The sequence below is a fragment of the Equus quagga genome, chromosome 14, assembly GCF_021613505.1.
Source record: "Equus quagga isolate Etosha38 chromosome 14, UCLA_HA_Equagga_1.0, whole genome shotgun sequence".
NCBI lineage: Eukaryota > Metazoa > Chordata > Mammalia > Perissodactyla > Equidae > Equus > Equus quagga.
Window position 1 is genome coordinate 63,740,175 of NC_060280.1, and position 19,461 is coordinate 63,759,635.

The window sequence follows — 19,461 nt, forward strand, 5'->3', positions numbered from 1 at the left end:
CCACATGAGATTGACTGAGGGAGGCCGGGAAACTGGGCAGCTTCCTCCGTAAGACCCAGACTTGAGCTAAAGAAGGGGAGGCCAGCAATGGCCAGAGACTTCTGGATAAAGAAAGAGAGGTCATGAGGCTAACACTCCTAGACAACCAAACTCTGAAAGGAACAAGTGTCCCTGAGGCCGAACTCCTAAGAGCGGTGTCCAGTTTTGGTCACTGGATAGGGCTGATCAACCAGTGCTGTTTTTCTTCTGGCTCCCTGGAAGGTCCTGGCCTGGGGAACCAGTGACTTGGTTGCCCATGTACCTGGGCTCAGTGACATGCACAGAAACCTCATAAAATATCATCAGTACAGTTTTTGCGTGGTTCAGGCTGGAGGGTAGGAAGGATAATGTCGTAAGGAGGGTCCCATAGTTGGACACTATTTGCAAAGCAGTGTTAATTAAACAACTGTTTCATAGAATGAAACTAAAACCTAGCCAGTTGAGATAACATCTTCCAGTTGATGTTTGAAAGGCGAGAAGAGGTCTTCCTGTGTCTTGTCCTGTGATGTTACCATTAGAACCCTTCTCTTGCTCCTAGGAGGTACCTCTAAAAACATACATGTGTAACTAGCCAAGAGAAGCATATTGAACCATTGGGATAACTGGTTTGAAATGGGGCCACGAAGGATGGGGCTCCAGGACAAGTATGGTTTGATGAGTGTCTGAGTAGCTAGGGATGGGGAAGATGGCGGATTTTGAAGTGATCTGAGCATAAGTTTTCTCACTGGGGGATCAGGACCTTGGAGTGGGGGAAGAAGGGAAGGAGGCTCGGGGAAGAGAAGATCAATCCTGAAACGTGGCTTCCTAGACACAAAAGGAGCTTTCCCAATCTCACATGGTTCTTGATATCTGCTCCAGGGTGAAGGGAGATGCTGCCTGGTGTAGAGGAGAGGAGATACGGGGCTGCCTTTCTGAGCTTCAGTTTCTGGTCCCGTAAAATGAGGGTGTGTGGCTATCATATTTTCTAAACTTCAGTTTATTCAGGTACTGTTTTCTTGAGTTTTGACAGAGCTTCATTTTTCTTTCAATTGGCTTACTTTTAAAATTTGTCCTCACTGTAAACATACGATCCATAATACATGGGTTTGGTGTGCAAGTCATATATTCTAACGTATATTAAAATAAACTTAACTACTAATTTTCTTTAAGGTTCATCTACGTATCACCTAAAATTACCTTTGTGCTTCCCTCTGAGGAGCTCCGGGCTAGATGACGGCAGCCCCCCCTCCACCCCGCCCCCGCCCCCACCCCATCTCTGCGATGCGGTGATGTGTTACACAGGGGAACTCCTTCCTTTTCCCTTTCTAAGTGGAGGACAAGATTTGCAGAAGCTCCAAATCCCTATTGGGAAAGAGAAAAGGATCTGCATGTTTCACGGATGCTGAAGCCAGATTCGGAGAGGAATGACAAAGTCATCGCTAATTGCAGCCAATTACTCTACCGGGTGGTACTGGTAAGGAAAATGACTTCAAGTCTAGAGTTGTCTTGGAAAGAATTACCATACTGGTAAATAATTTTGACTCGAGTAATTTGTAATGCTAAATTTTTCTACGAGTACTTAGAGAATAAAAGAAAAAAAACCCAATGCCTTCATTAGAGCTTAATAAGGCCGTTTTGTAATTAATAACCCATCAGTCACACCTGTAATTTTGCGTAAGAAGAAGAAACATTACTATGTAATTTTTTCTTTTTTCTTTTCTTTTTCTTTTTTAGAAGGGCAGAATTGTTTTCTGTGCTCCCTGGGGCCTGAGAGCATCCACTGGAAGGCGTCCTAGGTTATTCTAATTCGTCGCTTGTCTGAAGGAACAAAAATTCATGAAGGTGGACATGCACATATCTTTTCCTGGCCATGAGAGAGTGGCTGGTTTCTTCTTTTTTCTCTGTGCCCAGTTTCATCATCTGTAAAATGAATACAAAGTGAGATGGCGTGAGGACCATTATGCTTAAGTACTGTATGTGCGTGTATATATACATATATGTATCTGTAAGCTGCTGCTGTATCTTTAAGCAAACAACTGATACTAAATTGCTTGGAATAACTTATTAATTTATCATTTTATTTATTCTTATTCATTAAGTACCTATTAAACACTATCATTCATCATTCAGTCCATCCCTCTGTCTATCCATTGATCTACATTTGTGACAAATGTTTATCAAGTATCATATGCTATATCTTAAGGGAGATACAAAAGAGGTGTAGGAGAGAGTTCCTGCCCTTCATGATCTTGGAATCTGTTTTATCAAAAAGATATTGACAGGTGATAGTTACCTAACAATACAACCTGGCAGGAGCCAATGATATCATAAATGATGCAGAGGGCAAACATTCTAAGAAGTAACTGTTTTAAGAATTCGGAGAAGGGGAGAAAGATCCTGGTAGGGTGGTGGGTTCAAAAAAGTATTTGAGGAAGGGGCTAGGAGACTGGGGCCGGGTGTTAAAGGATGAATTGCATTTGGGTTGGCAGAGAAGATAGTAAAGGGTAAGAATTGGGTATTTCAGATAATCAGCTTGGCCATCCACTTGCTGTTGGACTTTTGGCAAATTTTTTGACCTTTCTGGTTCTCAATGTTTTCCTTTGTAAAATGGAGGATTGGTTGCTCCAAAATTTTATGATCCAGTGAAAATCTAGACAGAGGGAAGAGCATGAGTGATTTCATCAGAGAGGCAGGGAAAAGGCTTAATGACCTTGGAAAGACCTTGCCTGATTCGCCCAGAGTGACTGTTCTGCATCAGAAAGAATGGGCTCTGTTTGAACTGAGGGCCACAGCCTGGAGGTTTGATCTGAATTTCCTTTCCCCGGACTGGAAGAAACACAGTCTCACTATCTTGCCAACAACTGCCTGTGGCAAATTCAGTGCCCTGCTTGATATAGCATTTGGAGGAAATTTTTCCATGAAAACAAAAGTTTTTGCTTAATTATTCAGCACATTCATGCATTTAAAAATCCTGTCCACTCTCTAACTAGCTGTCTTTTTAACAAAGATTCTTGGCTTCCCAGGAGCTGGACCTCCATTGTCTAAGGCTTCCTTATAAAGAACTCGGGGCCAGACATCGTCCCAGCTGTCCCAGGGCTTAGAGAGAAGCTTCCCCAGGCAGACGGAGGTGTCTAAAGTGTCTTTGCACAGAGATGTGAGGAAGGAACATTCAAACTCCCTAGGGGCTGGTGTAGCAGAGTACAGACAGAGGCAAGACAGTAAGACAAGGCCATTTGACCCGTGTGGATGGTGAATTTTACGGGATCGGAGAAGACTTTCCCCACGCTATCTCTTCATCCAATTTTTATCTATCCATTCATCTAACATCCATTCATCTCTCCATCCATCTAACATATATTTGCTGCTTACTCTGTGTCCCATACTGTTCCAGCTCCTGAGACCCCCATGTATAGAGAAGAATCAGTGTAGAGCAATTTTTTAGGGGAAATTGGGAATTTTCCTTGTGGCCTAGAGGAGACCTTGCAATTTTTGCCTTGCCCAAATTTAATACCTCTGATTTCTTTGAAGCTTTCTGGTCTCATGGCTTTTAGGAGGGTTTGGCTCTGCTGATGGTGATTATCCAGCTTGAGGGGAGTCAGACCTCAGCTCCCAGAGGGCAGAACCATGTCCATATTGCTCACTTCATATACATTTCAGCCCAGCACTAGATCAGCAGAAGCCCAATGACTAAAAGATTTGGATGATGAAAATGCTATTTATCAAAACAGCAGCCCACTTAGATGCCAAGTTGCAGCATTTAATGCAGTCACCAGCCTACGTGTGTCCCCTTAACACTCTAGCCTGCTTCCCCAGCCTCCTTGCTGAAGATGCCAGGAACAGCGACATCAAAAGAAAGAGAAAGTGCCTGAAGTTGGAATTGTGAGTCATTCTAGAGCAAAGTCAGGGGGCTGGAAGGGATTGTCACTTTGCCCGTGACCCTGCCAGAGGGTCTTTCCACCACCACTCACCTTTGCTGGGGAGCTGCCATCCAGAGGCGTGGGTTGAATCATGGTGGTTGGGGGGGGGGGGGCGCGGTGTTGAGGAATGGGATTTGCAGCCGTCGTCAACCTTGAGTCACAGAAGGTAGTTCAAGCTTACCAACCATTTGATTTCCATAACTGGAATAGAAGATGATGAGAGGATAGCAACATTAAGAAAGCATTTAGGAAGACATCTGATAGGACTTCCTGACTATTAAGGTCCCAAAGAAGACTGAGGAGTTATTAAATTAGCCATGACCTTTGGTTTCTTCATCTCTTAAATGGGGATAAGAATATCTGTCTTGAAGGCATTTATGATAATGGGATTTACAGAGATAATATATATGAAGGCATCTAGCACAGTGGTTGGTATATAATATACAGTTAACACTTGTTGCTTGAATCCAAATCTGAACCTGGAGAGGGCAGGAAAGCTTCTCAAAGAAATTGGCCTCTAAGCTGGACTATGTAAACTCCTCAGAATACTTTGACCAATAGGATGTTGTCTTTCAATGATCTCCTCTCATGGACAGTCTGTCTTGCAAATGGCTCTAGTGATATTGACTTTAAAAATGAAATGATTATCCCGAGCCCCCTTTGGAAACATAAAAAGCATAGTGCAAAGAGATCACTGCCTTCCTCAGATTCCATGATTTGCCCTTGCCAAGAGGCAGGAGGTCTCATGGGTCATTGGCACAGAGCCCTGGACATGAGCTATGGTTTCTGAGGAGGCAGGAGAAAATAAAAGCCCAGCATTTTGTCAATAAGTGTCTCAACTCTCTATTGCTAAGCTTATTCTTTTCAATTCCCCATTCCTTTCTTACGTCAAAAGGAAAGAGGGCAGAGATTCTCCATCCCCACTAAAGACAAAATAGAGAGAATAGACTGACACTACAAAAGTGAGGATATCAGGTAGACTTTGGCAAGAACTTCCAAACAGAAAAGAAGAGATTAAAATTGGAATGGATAGCCAGGGCCAGCCCTAGATTCTTTTTCAGGCATCTCCGAGAATGGGAGTGGCCACCAACTACTGTCTACTAAAGCAGGTGCGTGACAAGATTATCCTGTAAGATTTCTTCCAGATGCGCCAGAGACAAGGCTGGGAAGCAGCTGTCATGCTTAACTTAAGAAGCTGCTGAGCGTGGTTGAGGTCAGAGGCAGTTACTTAAAAGGGTACGTTTCATTTCTGCTGCCATTTGGTAAAGGAAGGCAGTGGGCTGGAGATTCATTTGACAAGTGGGGTCAGGAAAATGGGAATTGTTGATCCCAGGTGGCCAGAACGCCTCCCAGTGAAGGTAAACAGAAGTGGAGACAGATCAAGAGGTGAAGGATCACTCCATTAGGAGGCTGACAAGGCCAGCTGTCTTCTGGAGTGTCTGGAGGGAGGGATGCGTGCGTGTTTGGCCTCAGGCTCAGGATGAGGGGGGTGAGGGACAAAGGACAAGAGCAGCAGGATGAAGGAAGGGATCCCAGCAAGAGTGAGCAAGGGGCATCTCTAATCCAAGCAGACGTTATTTCTGCTTGAAGCATGGATGCTGCTTGCTTTGGGCAGGTATGCCTTGTGCTGCAATTGTGCCAAATGGAGTTGAGTGGTTGGCTAAAAAAAACTCCACTTACTCATTTGCATGTGGTTTTTGCATCTCATCTGCATACTATTTACTTAATGTCATATGCATACAACTTCCCAGCTCTTGCTTATACTCCTCCCCAACCCCCACCGAGCTCCTTCATCTCCTTCATTTCTCAACACCTCTGCCTCCATGTTTTTTTTTCTCCCCAGTTTGTGATTTTCTTCTTCCAAAGTTGTAAAAGGAGCAGATTTTGGAGTTGGGTAGACTTGCACTCCAATCTAGCCTTCTCCGTTTACCTATCTTCTGAGCTTCAGCAAATCTATAATCTCTCTTACTCTCATCTGTAAAATGGGAACAATATCACCTTCATCTCAGAGTTGTTGCAAAGAATAAATTAAATAAAGTAGGCAAAAAACCCACCTGGCCCAGCAGCAGGAACTCGACGAGATAGACCACTTCTGTTCCCAGCTCTCTCCTGATGCCTTCCACATCAATTCAGGAAAACTTTGTGGCTCTGGGGTCCCTACTTGGTGTTTTCCTTGGAACTGATGGATAAGCTTGTTGTCTCTTCAAATTCTCCTCTTTTTGGTCATGTGTCCAAGCTGCATTTAGAGCCAGGGCAAAGGGAGAAGAAACAGTGTCAGCACCAACTGTTCCTTTCTGGTATCTTCCAGTGTCCTCTAACCGAGGGCTGCTCTCCTCCATCTTCCCCGGCACCCAAAGCCCAAGAATGCCCTGGTTGCTAATACCTGGGCGGACTTGCTTCCTCTGCAGCCTTTCTCCCAGGCCTCACATCAGCCTGATCCCCAAAGCCTGGGGCGCATCCCCAAATCCCTGGCTTCTCTGGTGTCCCCGACAAGGCCACGTGTCTCAGACTGCCAGAGATGCCTGGGTCAGCTTCCGAGAATCCCTTGTCTCTTTATCCAAACAGCATCCTGGCTTCTCTGAGGCATTAGCTGCAGGGTTTATATTTGAGAGACACACAGTGAGGAGGAAACTGTTAAATCTCATTCTGCATCCTGAACAGCCACTTTTGTGAAACTCTCCTTGCATCTCCTCATCACTTTCACTCAGCCATTTTTGTTTTCTCTTTTCCTCTGAAGCAAGGGTGAGGAGCTATCTTATAAAATAAGAATAGAGGCCGGCCCCATGGTGTAGCAGTTAAGTTAGGTGCACTCTACTTCAGCAGCCCGGGGTTCGCGGGTTTGGATCCTGGGTGTGGATGTACACCACTCGTCAGCCATGCTGTGGCAGTGACTCACATATAAAATGGAGGAAGATTGGCACAGATGTTAGCTCAGGGCTAATCTTCCTCAGCAAAAAATAAGAAGAATAAGAATAGGTAATACTCAAATAGCATGTCCTATGTGCCACATAATATTCTAAGCACTCTATGCATATTACCTCATAATCCTCAGGACAATCCTATGGAGTAGCTCTCAATATTTTCCCCATTTTAAAGACGATAGGAAGAAGTCAAACAACTTGTCCAAGGTCTCAGAGCTAAGCAGAGTAGAGCCAGGATTCTAATCTGGACACTCAGCTGCAAAGTCCATTATCTTGACCATTTCTCACTGTGGGTCAACATAGGGGAGGTGTGCATAGGACAAAAAGCAATTATTCTTGATGTTTTCCAATTTGGGGGTAAGAAAGAGCAGACTTTTGTCATAGTAAGTAGGATTAGGTGAGACATCACGTACAACTTCCTGTTTCAAAGAATTAAGGGCCATATCATACGTATGGGATACCCTGGTACCAAATAGTGGCTCTCTTAGGGTCTGCAAAAACCATGTGTCTCGAAGCATGGAGAAGTAGTGACTATTGAGTGAGAAGTTGGGTCAGGGAGAGAATTAAGGGCTGCAGAAAGGTGACCAGAGAATCAATGGGTGGATTAATCAATACTTATTGGGTATTCTGTGGAAGGTACTTCAACCAGAATTTGCTGAGAATCTCTTCTGTGCAAGGCCCTGTGCTAGGCACCAAGGGAGGATGGGCCGGGACACTTCCTTGGGTGCTTTCCAGATTCGGAAGACCAGAAAGCCTCGTTTGGGCTGACTCTATGGCCTTTACTTTGTTCTCTTGGTCCTGCCATCACACGCTCCAGATCTCTGTCTATACTTGCTCAGTCTCAAGAGCCCCTGCCACTGGGCTGGGACTGCCCACCAGCTCCGGACTCACTCCAGACTCACTCCTGGAAGTCCTCCCTAAGGGTTTGCCGGGAACCATGTCCCAGATCAGCAGGTCTGTGAAGACTTCTTCCACTTCCCTCCAAGGACTCCTCTGAGCCTGCCTTGTTGGTTCCCAGGAGGATGGAGTGTCAGTTCTTTCTAATCCCATCATCCGGTCATAAGTTTACAGGGGAGTCATTCATTCACTTAGCCTTTGGGTCACATGCTCTACAAACACTTATTAATAGTCTCACATGTGACAAACCCTGTGCTGAAGCCCAAGGATACAGAGATCAAAGAGTTCTGTACGCTCCTGCTCCCAAGGGCCTACTGTTAGCTGGGGAAACAGACAACTTCAGAACAGGTTGCACCATAGCCCCAGATCCATCCTGGCCTAGGGGGACAACCTAGAAAATCTGTCCCTTGATCAGGGTCCCTCACCAATCCTGTATTTTTAGTATGGCTACATTTGCCGTCCATCCTACCAATTAATTAATCAAGCGCATTTTATTTTATATTCTGGGAGTTTGGGTGTTTTGAAGGCAAAAATGCAAATATATGCAAATCAGCACACAAATTTATGCAAAGACAACATGGAAATGTGTCCCCAGATTTCCTGGGAAAGAAATCTGGAGGTCTCCGCCAGTCCCTCAGCAGGCTGCCTGTCCCCAGGCCTGTCCTATCTTCCCTTTTGTTTGGGTTCTTAATCTACGCCGGGCTCCCTGCCTGGCCACTCTGAGGTCGGTAATGCAGGTGGGCAGGTAGCAGCCTGACCATCCATTATCCGGGAACCTCTCAGCTTCCGGAGCCACTAGAAAACTCTCTTACTCCCTGTAATCGGCTTTCATCTGAAACAATCAAGAGATTTCCTACCACTTTCCCCTATGACCAGGTCTCGTAAAGCACCCAGATGCTGAGTTTCAGGCTTGGAGCTTGGCTTGACAAAGAGACTTAATGGAGGAGGTTGGCGTTGTCTGCCTATTGTTATTGAAAAATAAATCCAAACCCTTTTATTGACCATCTTCTGTGTGCATAGTCTTGGTTTCCCCAAGAGCTGGGAGATGACGGTTAGGGCTGGGAGAGGTGAGGGTTGGGAGGACTGCAGAGACTCCGCGGCTTTGCAAGGTAAGACTGCCCAGCAGGTGTCACCGTGATAAACAGCCTGTCACCCGTGCTGGACAGAAAACCTCATGGAAGCAGCGTGGTGGGAGGAGGGCCTGTGAGGGCAGAGGCTGACGGGGACAGCACGAAAAGAGGATCAGCCACGTCCACTTGCAGAGTGTCATTGGGTAGTCTGGCTTTGCAGCGTCAGAGAGCAACGGGAGCCTGAGAACACCGGCTCAGGGCAGCCAGGGTTGGAAAGGACAGTGGGAGGGAGGGCTGGCCTGAGGGCTGAGCCGGCTACCTGCTCACGTTCCCACCTCTCACCAGGAGAGCGAGAACTTGGCACTATGTCTAGGTCTTTGCTTAAGCGCACACAGGCTCACGTGCCATCAACCTCCCAAGCATGGCCAGACCCTCACGAGAATGTGTGAGCTGAAGGCGGCCTGAAGGGCTGGATTTAGGCTGAATGTGAAGAACTTCCGGAGGGTGGGTGTCGTGAGACACTAGAGCAGGTGATTAAGAGAGGATGTGAGATCTCCTTCCCTTGGAGAGCCTTTGAAACAAATTCAAAACCCATTTGCTGTGTGGGAGAGGAGGCACGGTTCTGTCTGGAGGCAGGGGGATGGGCTGGATGACATGTCCAAGTTCAAGAAGACTAAGGATAGACCTACCCAAGTAGAGTGTCAGATTGCCTGCCCTTGTGTGGTCAGGCCCGCAGACGCAGAGCAGAGTCCTTCTCACTCTCTTTCCCTCTCTCCTTCCGATGACAGTCTCAACAGACCAGTGGGTCAAACCATCCCCTCCAGGATGAACTGGAGCTCTGTTTCATCCTGTCACTCATGTCCTCTCCCTTCTCTGTGTGGAGGCAGAGCTTCTCTCATCTCTGGGGAAGCTCCCCTCCAGGCCAGGAGTGCTGGGCAGCCTCGTTGCCATTCCGGCCAGAGCCAGGAGCTCAGCCCTCCGGAGGGGCACAGGGCAGCATTCTGGCAAGCAAGCATGTCAGAGCGGCTCTGGCGTTTCCCTAGAACAATTCAAATTGCTTTTTTTACACCTCACTGCACTATGCCAACCCTGATTCACATTATTTGTGCACTCGCTAAGTGTACATTATCTGATCCGTCACCCTGTAAAACGCTGCAAGAGGAATCCGTGGCTCCTGTCTGCTGGTGACTGCGGGTCAGGCACAGAAGTCTCTGTACAAATATTTTTGCAAAATGGGAAGGAAGGAATAAACCCAATGCCATCAACAACAATAGCGCAGCATGGCCGTGGGCTGAGAGAGAAAGTCCACGTCTCCTGCCCCAGTAACTCAGACTCTCCTGGAAAAGACAGCTCAACCAGAAAGCCCCAGAACCTTTTCTTTCCATGGCCTCCTTTCTGTGTCACATTATTTAACAGGAAAAGACAAGCAGGAGGGGAAACAAGTCCTTGAACCCAACTATGCAGATTTCCTCTGACTGGAGCTAACGGGTCTGGAGAGAGCTGGAGGAAAGAGGTAGAGAGGGGGCGGGCATCTGAGAGAGAGCAAGAGGGACAACACTCTCTGTCTTGTGAATATCTCAGCTTCTCTGCGGGTGACTGGGGCTCCCTGTCCTGCTCAGCCCAGGGTACTCTGAAAATTGATCACAGACCCTGGAATCCTTCCATTCTGGGTCAGCTGGGAGCTTTGCTAACTGGCTGCCAGGTTCCCCCACTAATCCCTCGAGTTAGCTTATTTCTAGGAAGCCCAAATGTTCTAGAGTTATTAGAAAATCGATGGATTCCTACTTTTGACCAGACATTTTCCCACCTTTATCTCTTGTACAATCTGTGTAAATGGGACACTTTCATGTTCTTGGAGATCTGGCTCTGTCCTAAGTGGTCCCTGGAACTTTGACAATTCATCCCATTGAAGATCAGGGTCTTATTCTAAATAGGCACAGCTAGGATCTTCTGTAGGTTGAATGAGAGCTCTTGCCCAAATTTGAAAGTGGGTCCCTCTCTCTGCAGAGGGAGCCTCAGGTCCATCTTCGTATTCAGACAAAGGACTTTCTGTGCGGGAGTCCAGGTCTCCTGCACCACCTCAGCCCTGAGTTTAATTCACTGCGTGCGTACGGCGAGCACACAGGGCGCGTGAGCCCATCCCAGGGCTTGTGGGATGGAGGGAGCAGAACAACAAAAAGAGCTGGTCCCTGCCCTGGGGTTGCTTGTGATCCGGTTGGTTGACAAATCGCTACCTTCCCCAGCTGCTCCTGATTGGGCTCCAGCCGCGGGGCTCCTGAAGGGCATTTCACAGCGAAGCCCAGGGGTTGCCCAGCTGAGAACCACGTTTCCTTTCTTTTGGCAGGAGCCAGCAGCTGCCACATGGGAGCTCACATCTCAGTGAAAACAAGAAATCTGATGCCTCACTGACAACTCATTTTCTCAACCTTCATTCGGCGAAAGGCGACTTTGTGTTCCAGCTGCCATATTGTAGCCGCAACCCCTGATGCACCATCAATTAAAAACGGCAATAATTATGCATGGGAAAAAAGCCACAGATAATAGGCTTCCATTAGATTAAGTAGTTATATGAATAAAAAAATAAAACCTATACTTCGGCTAATTAAACCCACTCACCATCTGATTAAGATGTGTTGTGAGACCATGGAAAAGTACCAGCCACTAACTGTAAGTAATCCGGCACAGATGGGAATTAACAGTATATTCCCTGGCATGGCGATAATGGATCTCCATAGAGGTTAATCAGAATCATTAATAAGCATTGACAGGATGGACAGGACCAAACAGCTGGTGCCTGATGTTGGGGTCAGGGCAGGCCATGCTCCTGATAAAAATGGCTTCTCAATTCCTTCCACTCCACCTACTGGGATCTGGCTGAGGACAGATAGATGTGCTGACCTTTGGAGACGCCATCAGTGGACTGGACGTTCTACTAAAGTTCCCGACCTGCTCTCTGGGCTCAAGTGAGCGGAGGAGGAATTGTGACCAAACCAAAGAGCCTGGAGTTAGGACCCGTGCTGCACTGCCTTGCAGGGGTCTCTGTGCCAGACCACGGCGCTTCAAGGGGAACTAGGAACCAAAGTGGTGGGTGCCTACTACTTAGAGCTGCGCCCTCCTGGAGGCGGGGCTGGGGTTACCGTGGGAAGCAGGCCGCTAGCCCAGCACAGGCACCAGACTGAGGCAGGTTGATATAGCCCAGGGCTGCTGTCTTGGGGGCTGAGAATCAAGGGCAAACCCCAGGAGTAACGCCTGGGCGAAGCAGCTGTGGGGAGAAAGATGAGTGTGTACACTGCATGCAGAAGGAAACCGGGATCTGAGGGGTAGGAGCTGGCTGGTCGACAGAGTGTGTCCAATGCCCATGTAGCAGCTCCTCCGGAGCAGGCTCTGTCCTTCCGAGCAGCTGCGAGGAGAGCACCCGGGCCTTGCCTTCTAATTACCACTAATTGGGTAAATGCTGAGACGCACTCTCTCTCCCTTCCCCTTCACTCTCTCCCCCCACAAAGGCAACCGAGAGATACAGAGAGGTCAAAAAGAGACTTTTCCAAATGGAGACAGGCAAGGATGACATGGCGTGAATACCAAGCAGCCACTGCCGAAGAGAAGGGAGAGAAGCGAGGCTTCGGGGATGTGGCAGCTTCTAGGGAGGCACCGAGAGAGGAGAGGGAAGAAATGGGCCAAGCAGCGGGGGCAAGGAATGGGTAACAAGTCACTTGCCCAGTCTGGCTTCCTCTCTCCTCCCCTTTGGAGCTGCAAGGATGTCTTGTTAGGCGGGAAGTACTGTAATCTTCTTCTGAGGGCTTGCTCCTCGCGGGAGTCCTTGACTCCGGATCCTTGAACTCCTGGGTCTCTGTTTATGGGGTCTGTTCTTCTGCTAGTCTGGATGCGAGGGTAGGGGCCTTGGCTTGCTCAGGCTAGGAGCAGGGTCAACGCACTGTGAACATCAATAGGGAGCCTCAGGGTACAAACAAAAACACTTTTCCTCTCCCTCAGGCTGTGGGTGGGAGCCATGCCTTATGCCTGAGACAGGCCAAGAAGCTTACCGATTTTAGGTTTGAGGTAATAAGTTAGTTTCAAAAACAGTCTTGTGTTTGTCTTCATCTTTATTTTTAATAAGGACCCCTTCTTTATCTTCCCCATAGCTTCGTAAAGCCGGGAGGTGAAAACAGAGCAGCCATCCCATTTTACGGGCAGAAAAACTGAGGCCACCAGTGAAGTGGCTGGGTACCTGTTCGTGTCTACCTCAGAGCCAGGACAAGAATCAAGTGTCTGAACCTGAACTCACAGGCCATCTACTAATAATTCGTAATGTTTAGAAAAATATTGCTTTGGTTTTAAGTTATGCAAGGAAAACATGCTTATTTTAAAAAAAATTATTCAAATAGTACAGAAGGGTTCAAAGTAAAAAGTAAAAGTCCCCGAGCCCACTCTTTCATCTCCTAGGTCCATTAGTTATCCTGTGAGAAATCTCCCGCGTCTGTACAAGCGTGCATGCTTATCTCTATATTTTCCTCTTTGCCACAAATTCAAAAAATATCTTAACACTGTATTACGACTTTACTTTTTCATTTGTCTATTACACTTTTATTATTCTTTACAGTTTACAAAGGGCTTTCGCTCTCACATTAACCCATCGAGGTAAGTGGGATGGGCATTACCGTCCCCGGTTTTCAGACAAGGAGACAGATTCAGGGAAGTTAAGCCATTTGCCTCCTGTCAAGCAGCCATTTATTGCGGGAGGCAGAACTCAAGCCTGAGTTTTCTGGATTCTGGCCACAATAATAAGAAGACCAAAGACTGAAACGGGACTTCATCATAAGATAGTAAACCCTTGCGTGCCCCTTGCTGAGCGCCAGGGACTTCTCTACATGCATCGTATCTGTTACCTCATTGAATTCCTCTGACTGCATGAGATAAGCTCTCTTATTACCATTCTCAGTTCACAGATGAGGAAACCAAGTCACAGAGAGCTTAAATAACCTGCTCAGGGTCACAATGCCAGGAACTAGTGGTGCTGGGGTCCAAACTCCAGAATTTGCCTCTGGCGTCCATGTTCTTACTTCTATACCACACTGTCAACACTCTGTGCCAGGCACTGCTAGCCACTCTTTATATATGGTAGCTCCTTTAATCCTCATGACAATCCCGTATCAAGTACTAATAACAGCATTGGCCCACCGGATGTCTCCACCAAAGTCCCAAGCTCAGAAGTCATTGAGAGTTAGTGCCACGCCGGGCGATCCCAGGCACAGAGCATCAGATCTGAATTCAGGAAGGAAAGCTGGACGGTGAGTCGTAGCTCAGCCACCAGTGGTCTACACAACCTCTCTGTGCAGTGTTCCTCATCTGTGACTCTGAAATAAGGCCTACTTTACCTGGTGGCCATTAACTGTCAAAGTGCTCTTTAAACTAGAGTGATCTGAAGAAACGCTTGCTCCTGGTATCGCCCTTCCCTATTTAGGCAGCTAAAAGATGGTGCTGTCTTCACAAAACACTTGCAGCTGATCTTGCCAATTCTGGGTCTATGGGGTCCGCCCATCCACCCAGGACACTTTGCTGTTCGCCAGCCTCGGCCGCCCAGTATGCCTGTAAAAGCTAAGAATACCTTATAAAACTGCTGTAAGGTTTTATGAGCTCTCTTTCCTTCCAGGGACCAATCTCGGTGCTGTGAATCATACCAGCGTCTGCATGTGGGGGGCCAGGAGGAGGAGAGCAGATGGGATGGGGAGAGGCGGCTTCGTAGGGTATTTGGAGTAGCAGGACTGTGCTGCCTCAAAAGGGCTCCAGCTCTGGGTGACCTTCACCTCCCACCTTGGTTGGGCCATTTAGTCTGGCCCAAGAGACAAGAAGGGAAAAGAAAAAGGAAAGGGGGGCGGGGGGAGATGTAGTGGTTCAGTGCAAAAGTTCGGAATCAAGCAGACCTTGGTACATGTCTCCCCTCCTCCATTTTCTAGTTATGTGACTAGGCAGGTCACCTAACCTTTCTCAGCCTTAATTTCTTTCTTTTTTTTTTTTTTTGAGGAAGATTAGCCCTGAGCTAACTACTGCCAATCCTCCTCTTTTTGCTGAGGAAGACTAGCCCTGAGCTAACATCCGTGCCCATGTTCCTCCACTTTATATGTGGGACGCCTGCCACGGCGTGGCTTGCCAAATGGTGCCATGCCTGCACCCAGAATCCGAACTGGCGAACCCTGGGCCGCCAAAGTGGAACGTGCAAACTTAACCACTGTGCCATTGGGCCGGCCCCCTGAACCTTAATTTTATCAGTTGTAAAATGAGAATAATGAGAGTACTAAGCTTACAGTTGTTCAAATGAGATAAATGGAACAAAGTGATCAATACATGTTAAATATCATTATTATTATTTGCACAGTGTTTAGTAAGTAGTAAGTGTCCATTAAATATTTTCTGAATGAATGAATGAAGAAATGCACAAAATGAAATAGTTGAAGAAGAGGAAAAAGGGAAGAAGGGAAAGAAAGTCTAGCTCCCACGTCACTGCCTGCATGGAAGCTTCTCTTGCCCTCTCCAGCTGCCGTTTTCCTCACCCCCAGATTGAGGGGTTGAGATCAGTGTGCCTTCAAGGTCTCTCCCAGCTCTCCCATTTGAAGACTCTTGATTCATTAATTCATTCCTTTACCCATGATGTACTGAGCATCGACTACCTGCTAAGTAATGTTCTAGTTACTGTGAACAACACGCACGAAACCCTTGCCCTCGTGACACTCGCTTTCCAGGGGTGGCAGAGGTGAAACGCACACACAGAAAGCATGATGAAGAAATCAATCAGCTAGAAGTCATTCTGTGGTATGGGGAACTGGAAAGCTGGGGGAGGGGGATGGTGAATGCCGGGAGGAGGGTCTTACAGTTTTAAGTGGGGGTGGGGGGGGGGGTCAGGGTAGGTCTCCAATGATATGCTCCCTTGGGGCAAAGACTTAAAGAAGCTGAAGAAGGGAATCATGCTGATATCTGGAAAAGTCTAGGTAGAGGGAATAGCCAGTGCAAAGGCCCTGAGGTGGGAGATTGGCAAGGCAGAAGAATAGCAAGGAGCCCCCAACCCCATACTTGTTGAAAAAGAGAGTAGAATACAAAATGCATTTTCCTCTGGTGACCAGAAGAGGACTCCAGCTGTGGTCCACCATCCCTCTTCCTGACCTGTGCCCCCTTTCTTCCTGTCCCAGTCTCCCTATGTCCCATCTCCTGCCTGAGAATGCATGGTATGGAATAATTTAAATGTCATCAATTCGTCTGCTGGGTAGAAATGAAACACCAAACCTTCGGTCATGGAGGAGAGCTGAGGAGCAGCTGCTGATCAGGCATCTTAACCTGGAGGGGAGAAGCAGGGGAGAAGGTGGCCAGGGCTGGGCGAGAGCAAGGAAGGCCAGCTGCTCTGGCTGGGGCCAAATTTCAGGGCTGGCATCTACTTAACTCTGCCTTGAGGTGGGAAGAGCACAGGGCTGGGAGTCAGGACACCTGGTTCTAGCCATGAGCCTGCCGCAGCACACTGTGAAAGCTTGCTCAAGGTATTTCACTCTTGACCTCCGTTTCCTCTTTATAGTTTGGGGGTGCTGAATTTGGAGACATCTAATATTCTCCAAGTCTAGTGGCCATTTGTCTGTCTTTCCCACCAGACTATAGCTTCCTAGAAGGGTAAGTCTGATTCATGGATAATCCTCAGCATCCACATCACAGGGACCATGTCTGATGAACAAATGGAGGGCTTGGTCTTAGGAAAACTGGGTCCCTACAGCCTGGGGCCTCTGTCAGGCAGGCCTGTAGCAGGAGATGGTCCCAAGCTTGAGCCCTTCGCCTGCTCTGGCCTCAGAGAGCCTGCTTGGCTGATCATTCCTTTCCGCCACCGGGACCTTCAGTCAAGGGGTGGTGGATGGGAAGGGTCAGTTTGTTTACTTTTCATTAACTTCTCTCAAGTGGGCTGACTGTAGGGGAAGAGGATGCTGGGATCTGGTTCCATGGGTGGACTGGCCCAAGGTCAGCCTCTTCCTCTGAGAGGCCCTCTTAGGCCAGTTCACCCTTTCTCTTCTTCACTCATCCTCAGGTCAAAGCCATGCCTCCTCGAAGGCCTCCCAGCCCCCAGTCCTGGGAGTCTCCAGCCCTGCTCTGGTCTCCCTTGGAGGCTGGCTGCCCTAATGAAGGGAATCCATGTTCCTGCATGCATCCCCACGCTGCTCCAGAGTCGGGCCCGGCCAGCTGCACGCAAGGCCCAGTAATTGCCCTGCAATTGATCTGTGGATGGTAATTCTGAAGCAGCCATCCGTGCTCTGTGGGGGAGCGAGTGGTGGGGATGTGGTGATCATGGAGGAATGGCCTTGACTGCTAAGGAGTCTCCAGGAAGTTGCAGTGGTCCTTAGCTCTGTATGGCACAGCCAAGGTTCTTGGGGATGGAGCCTCTGAATCTCCATGCTCCCCAGCCTGTGGCAGCAGAGAGGATGGGGAAGAAGGTGGGGGGGGGGGGAATCTCACCCCTTATCCTAATTGGCTGACTAGGGGGGAGTGGGAGTATAGGAAGTGGACTCTATATCCAGGACCTGCCAGTGCCTCTTCCCATCAAGGAGCTGAGGCATCGCTGGTGACCCGAAAGTGACATTTCAGGCTGGCGCGCCAAGTGAAGTCCCTTCCCGTGGGAAAACAGCTCTAGATGACTGGGTCACATCCAAGAGGAGAGAGTGCCTGAGCTATTGACTTAAAAAAATAATGAGTGCAGAGAAGATCATGACACCTAGCTTCTGCATCTTACTTACATGTCCTCAGTCCATGCAGAGAAATCCTGTAAGCCTCAGCTCCTCTCCCCAAGAAAGGCTGGGAGACAGGTGCAAAGACGCTGGGCCTGGAGCCGGGGGTGTTCCAGAGACAACTTGTGAGAGCTCTGGGGAGTTCCCTCCATCCTCCAGGTCTTGGTTAGCTCATTCAAAAATGGGGATTCTGATCGGGAACAGGGTACGTGAGAGAATCACGTGAGAAAGCCGATGGGAAAATGCTTTATAAACCATAAAGCACTGACAAAAGTTGGGTTCCCTTTCAGCAGTGCACTTTTACCAGTAAGCAGCATTTCGAAAAGTGATTTATCATACAAACAAGTCTTTTCTACCTGGGTCACAGAAGCCCACCATAGTCTCTGCCCCCAAAAGACAATGAGGGCTTAGAGGGTTGGAACTGCCCCCTACTGCCCTCCCAACACCAGCTCACCCTCTCCCCTACACCTTCCAGATCCTAAGACCTTGGACAAGTGGCTTAACCCCCATGGGTCTCACCCCTCTTCAGCCCTGTGAGCTCTGGCATGTAATTCACCGGAAGATGCATTCTTGCCATCTTCTGCCACCCGTCTCCTCCACTCCATTTTTTCTTATCCTGTCTTAAACTTTCTCTTCTCCTCTCTGGGGGACGCTCATTTGCCTCCCTGCATCTTTTCTTTGCTACCCTCATCCACACACCCCTTTCCTCGTATTCTTCGGTCTTTCTGGGTTTTAGCGGAAGAAAGATCTGTGCCCTTCCCCAAGAGATGTCCCTGAGAATTCTTTAAGTGGCTGGGAGGGGAAAAAGATCTCATGTATTTTTGGTAGCAGAGATAATCAGATAATTGTGCAATTAGCAGTAATTTTATCCCTCCTGTAATTTCCTTTTAACAAGAGCCCCCTTTACAAAAAAATAAGAGGGACTTCTTTTTTTCCCTTGTTGTTGTTTTGTCTGGAGTGTCTGTCATCAGGAATTTGGTCCGACACCCACGCGCTGCGCGAGGAAGCGAGGGGGAGGGGAAAGATGCGGGAGGCAGAACTCCTGGGGGAGAGAATCTGCCAAACGGCCGCCGCTCTCCTCGCGCCCCGCCGAGCACAGGCGGAGGGAGGGGACCGAACCAGTGGGGGCTACTCTGGTCTCCAGAGACCGTCTCTGGTCTCTACAGCGACTCCCCCTGACTGCCCCCAACCTGGTGCCCAGGGCCGCTGGGGAGGGACACTGGGGAAAGACACCAGAGGCTGGGAGGGTGCAGCTGGGCTCACGCGGGGCTTGGTAAGCGGGAGGGAGGCCTTCCTGTTCCACGTCGCAGCTGGGGTGCAGGGGCCAGCACTCCGGGTCCACCGGCCGGGCTCGGTCCCCTCGGGCCCAGGACAGGGCTCGGCCCCACACTCGCCCCCCACCCCCCGCCTCGTGGGCTGGGGCACAGACGAGGGGGAAACACCCCCAAGGCCTTGTGCCACGTAATTACCAAATTCGCGGCGATTTCCTCTCCTCCCCCCGGGGCAGTGCCTGCTGCGTGTCCCCCGATTCGGGCCCGGTTGTACAATCAGCGCCAGGTAACCTGCGGGGACCCGTAATTGCTCTGGAGTTGCCTGGGACGTTGCAAGGTAAGCACGCGCGGCGCTGCTCCGCGGCCCCGGGTGCACGCGCGCCTGGCGCCCGCCCTCTCAGCCCCAGGCCGGGACCCGCGGAAGCGGGGGCTGCGGGGCGCTGCGCAGAGCCAGGTGGGGAGAGCTCGGAGGCCGCGGAGCTGACGCAGCAGCTTTGCGCTGATGGGGCGGGGGTGGGGGACGCCAGTGAGGACAGGAGCGACTTGTGGCAGGAGAGAGGCCACCTCCCCGTGTCCCTGGGGAAGAGGGCCTTAGGGGCCATGGGATACTCCTGTCCCTT

The 19,461-nt window shown here is 49.0% G+C and overlaps 1 long non-coding RNA gene across 1 annotated transcript; it reads right to left on the reverse strand.

The window, feature by feature from the left end:
* Positions 1-1,685: 1,685 nt before the first annotated feature.
* Positions 1,686-19,127, reverse strand: LOC124225882 (uncharacterized). The gene is made up of 4 exons (XR_006885116.1): positions 19,040-19,127; positions 5,990-6,171; positions 3,987-4,136; positions 1,686-1,938 (listed from the first exon to the last, which is right to left on the reverse strand). It is a non-coding gene; the product is annotated as an uncharacterized LOC124225882 (long non-coding RNA).
* Positions 19,128-19,461: the final 334 nt, after the last annotated feature.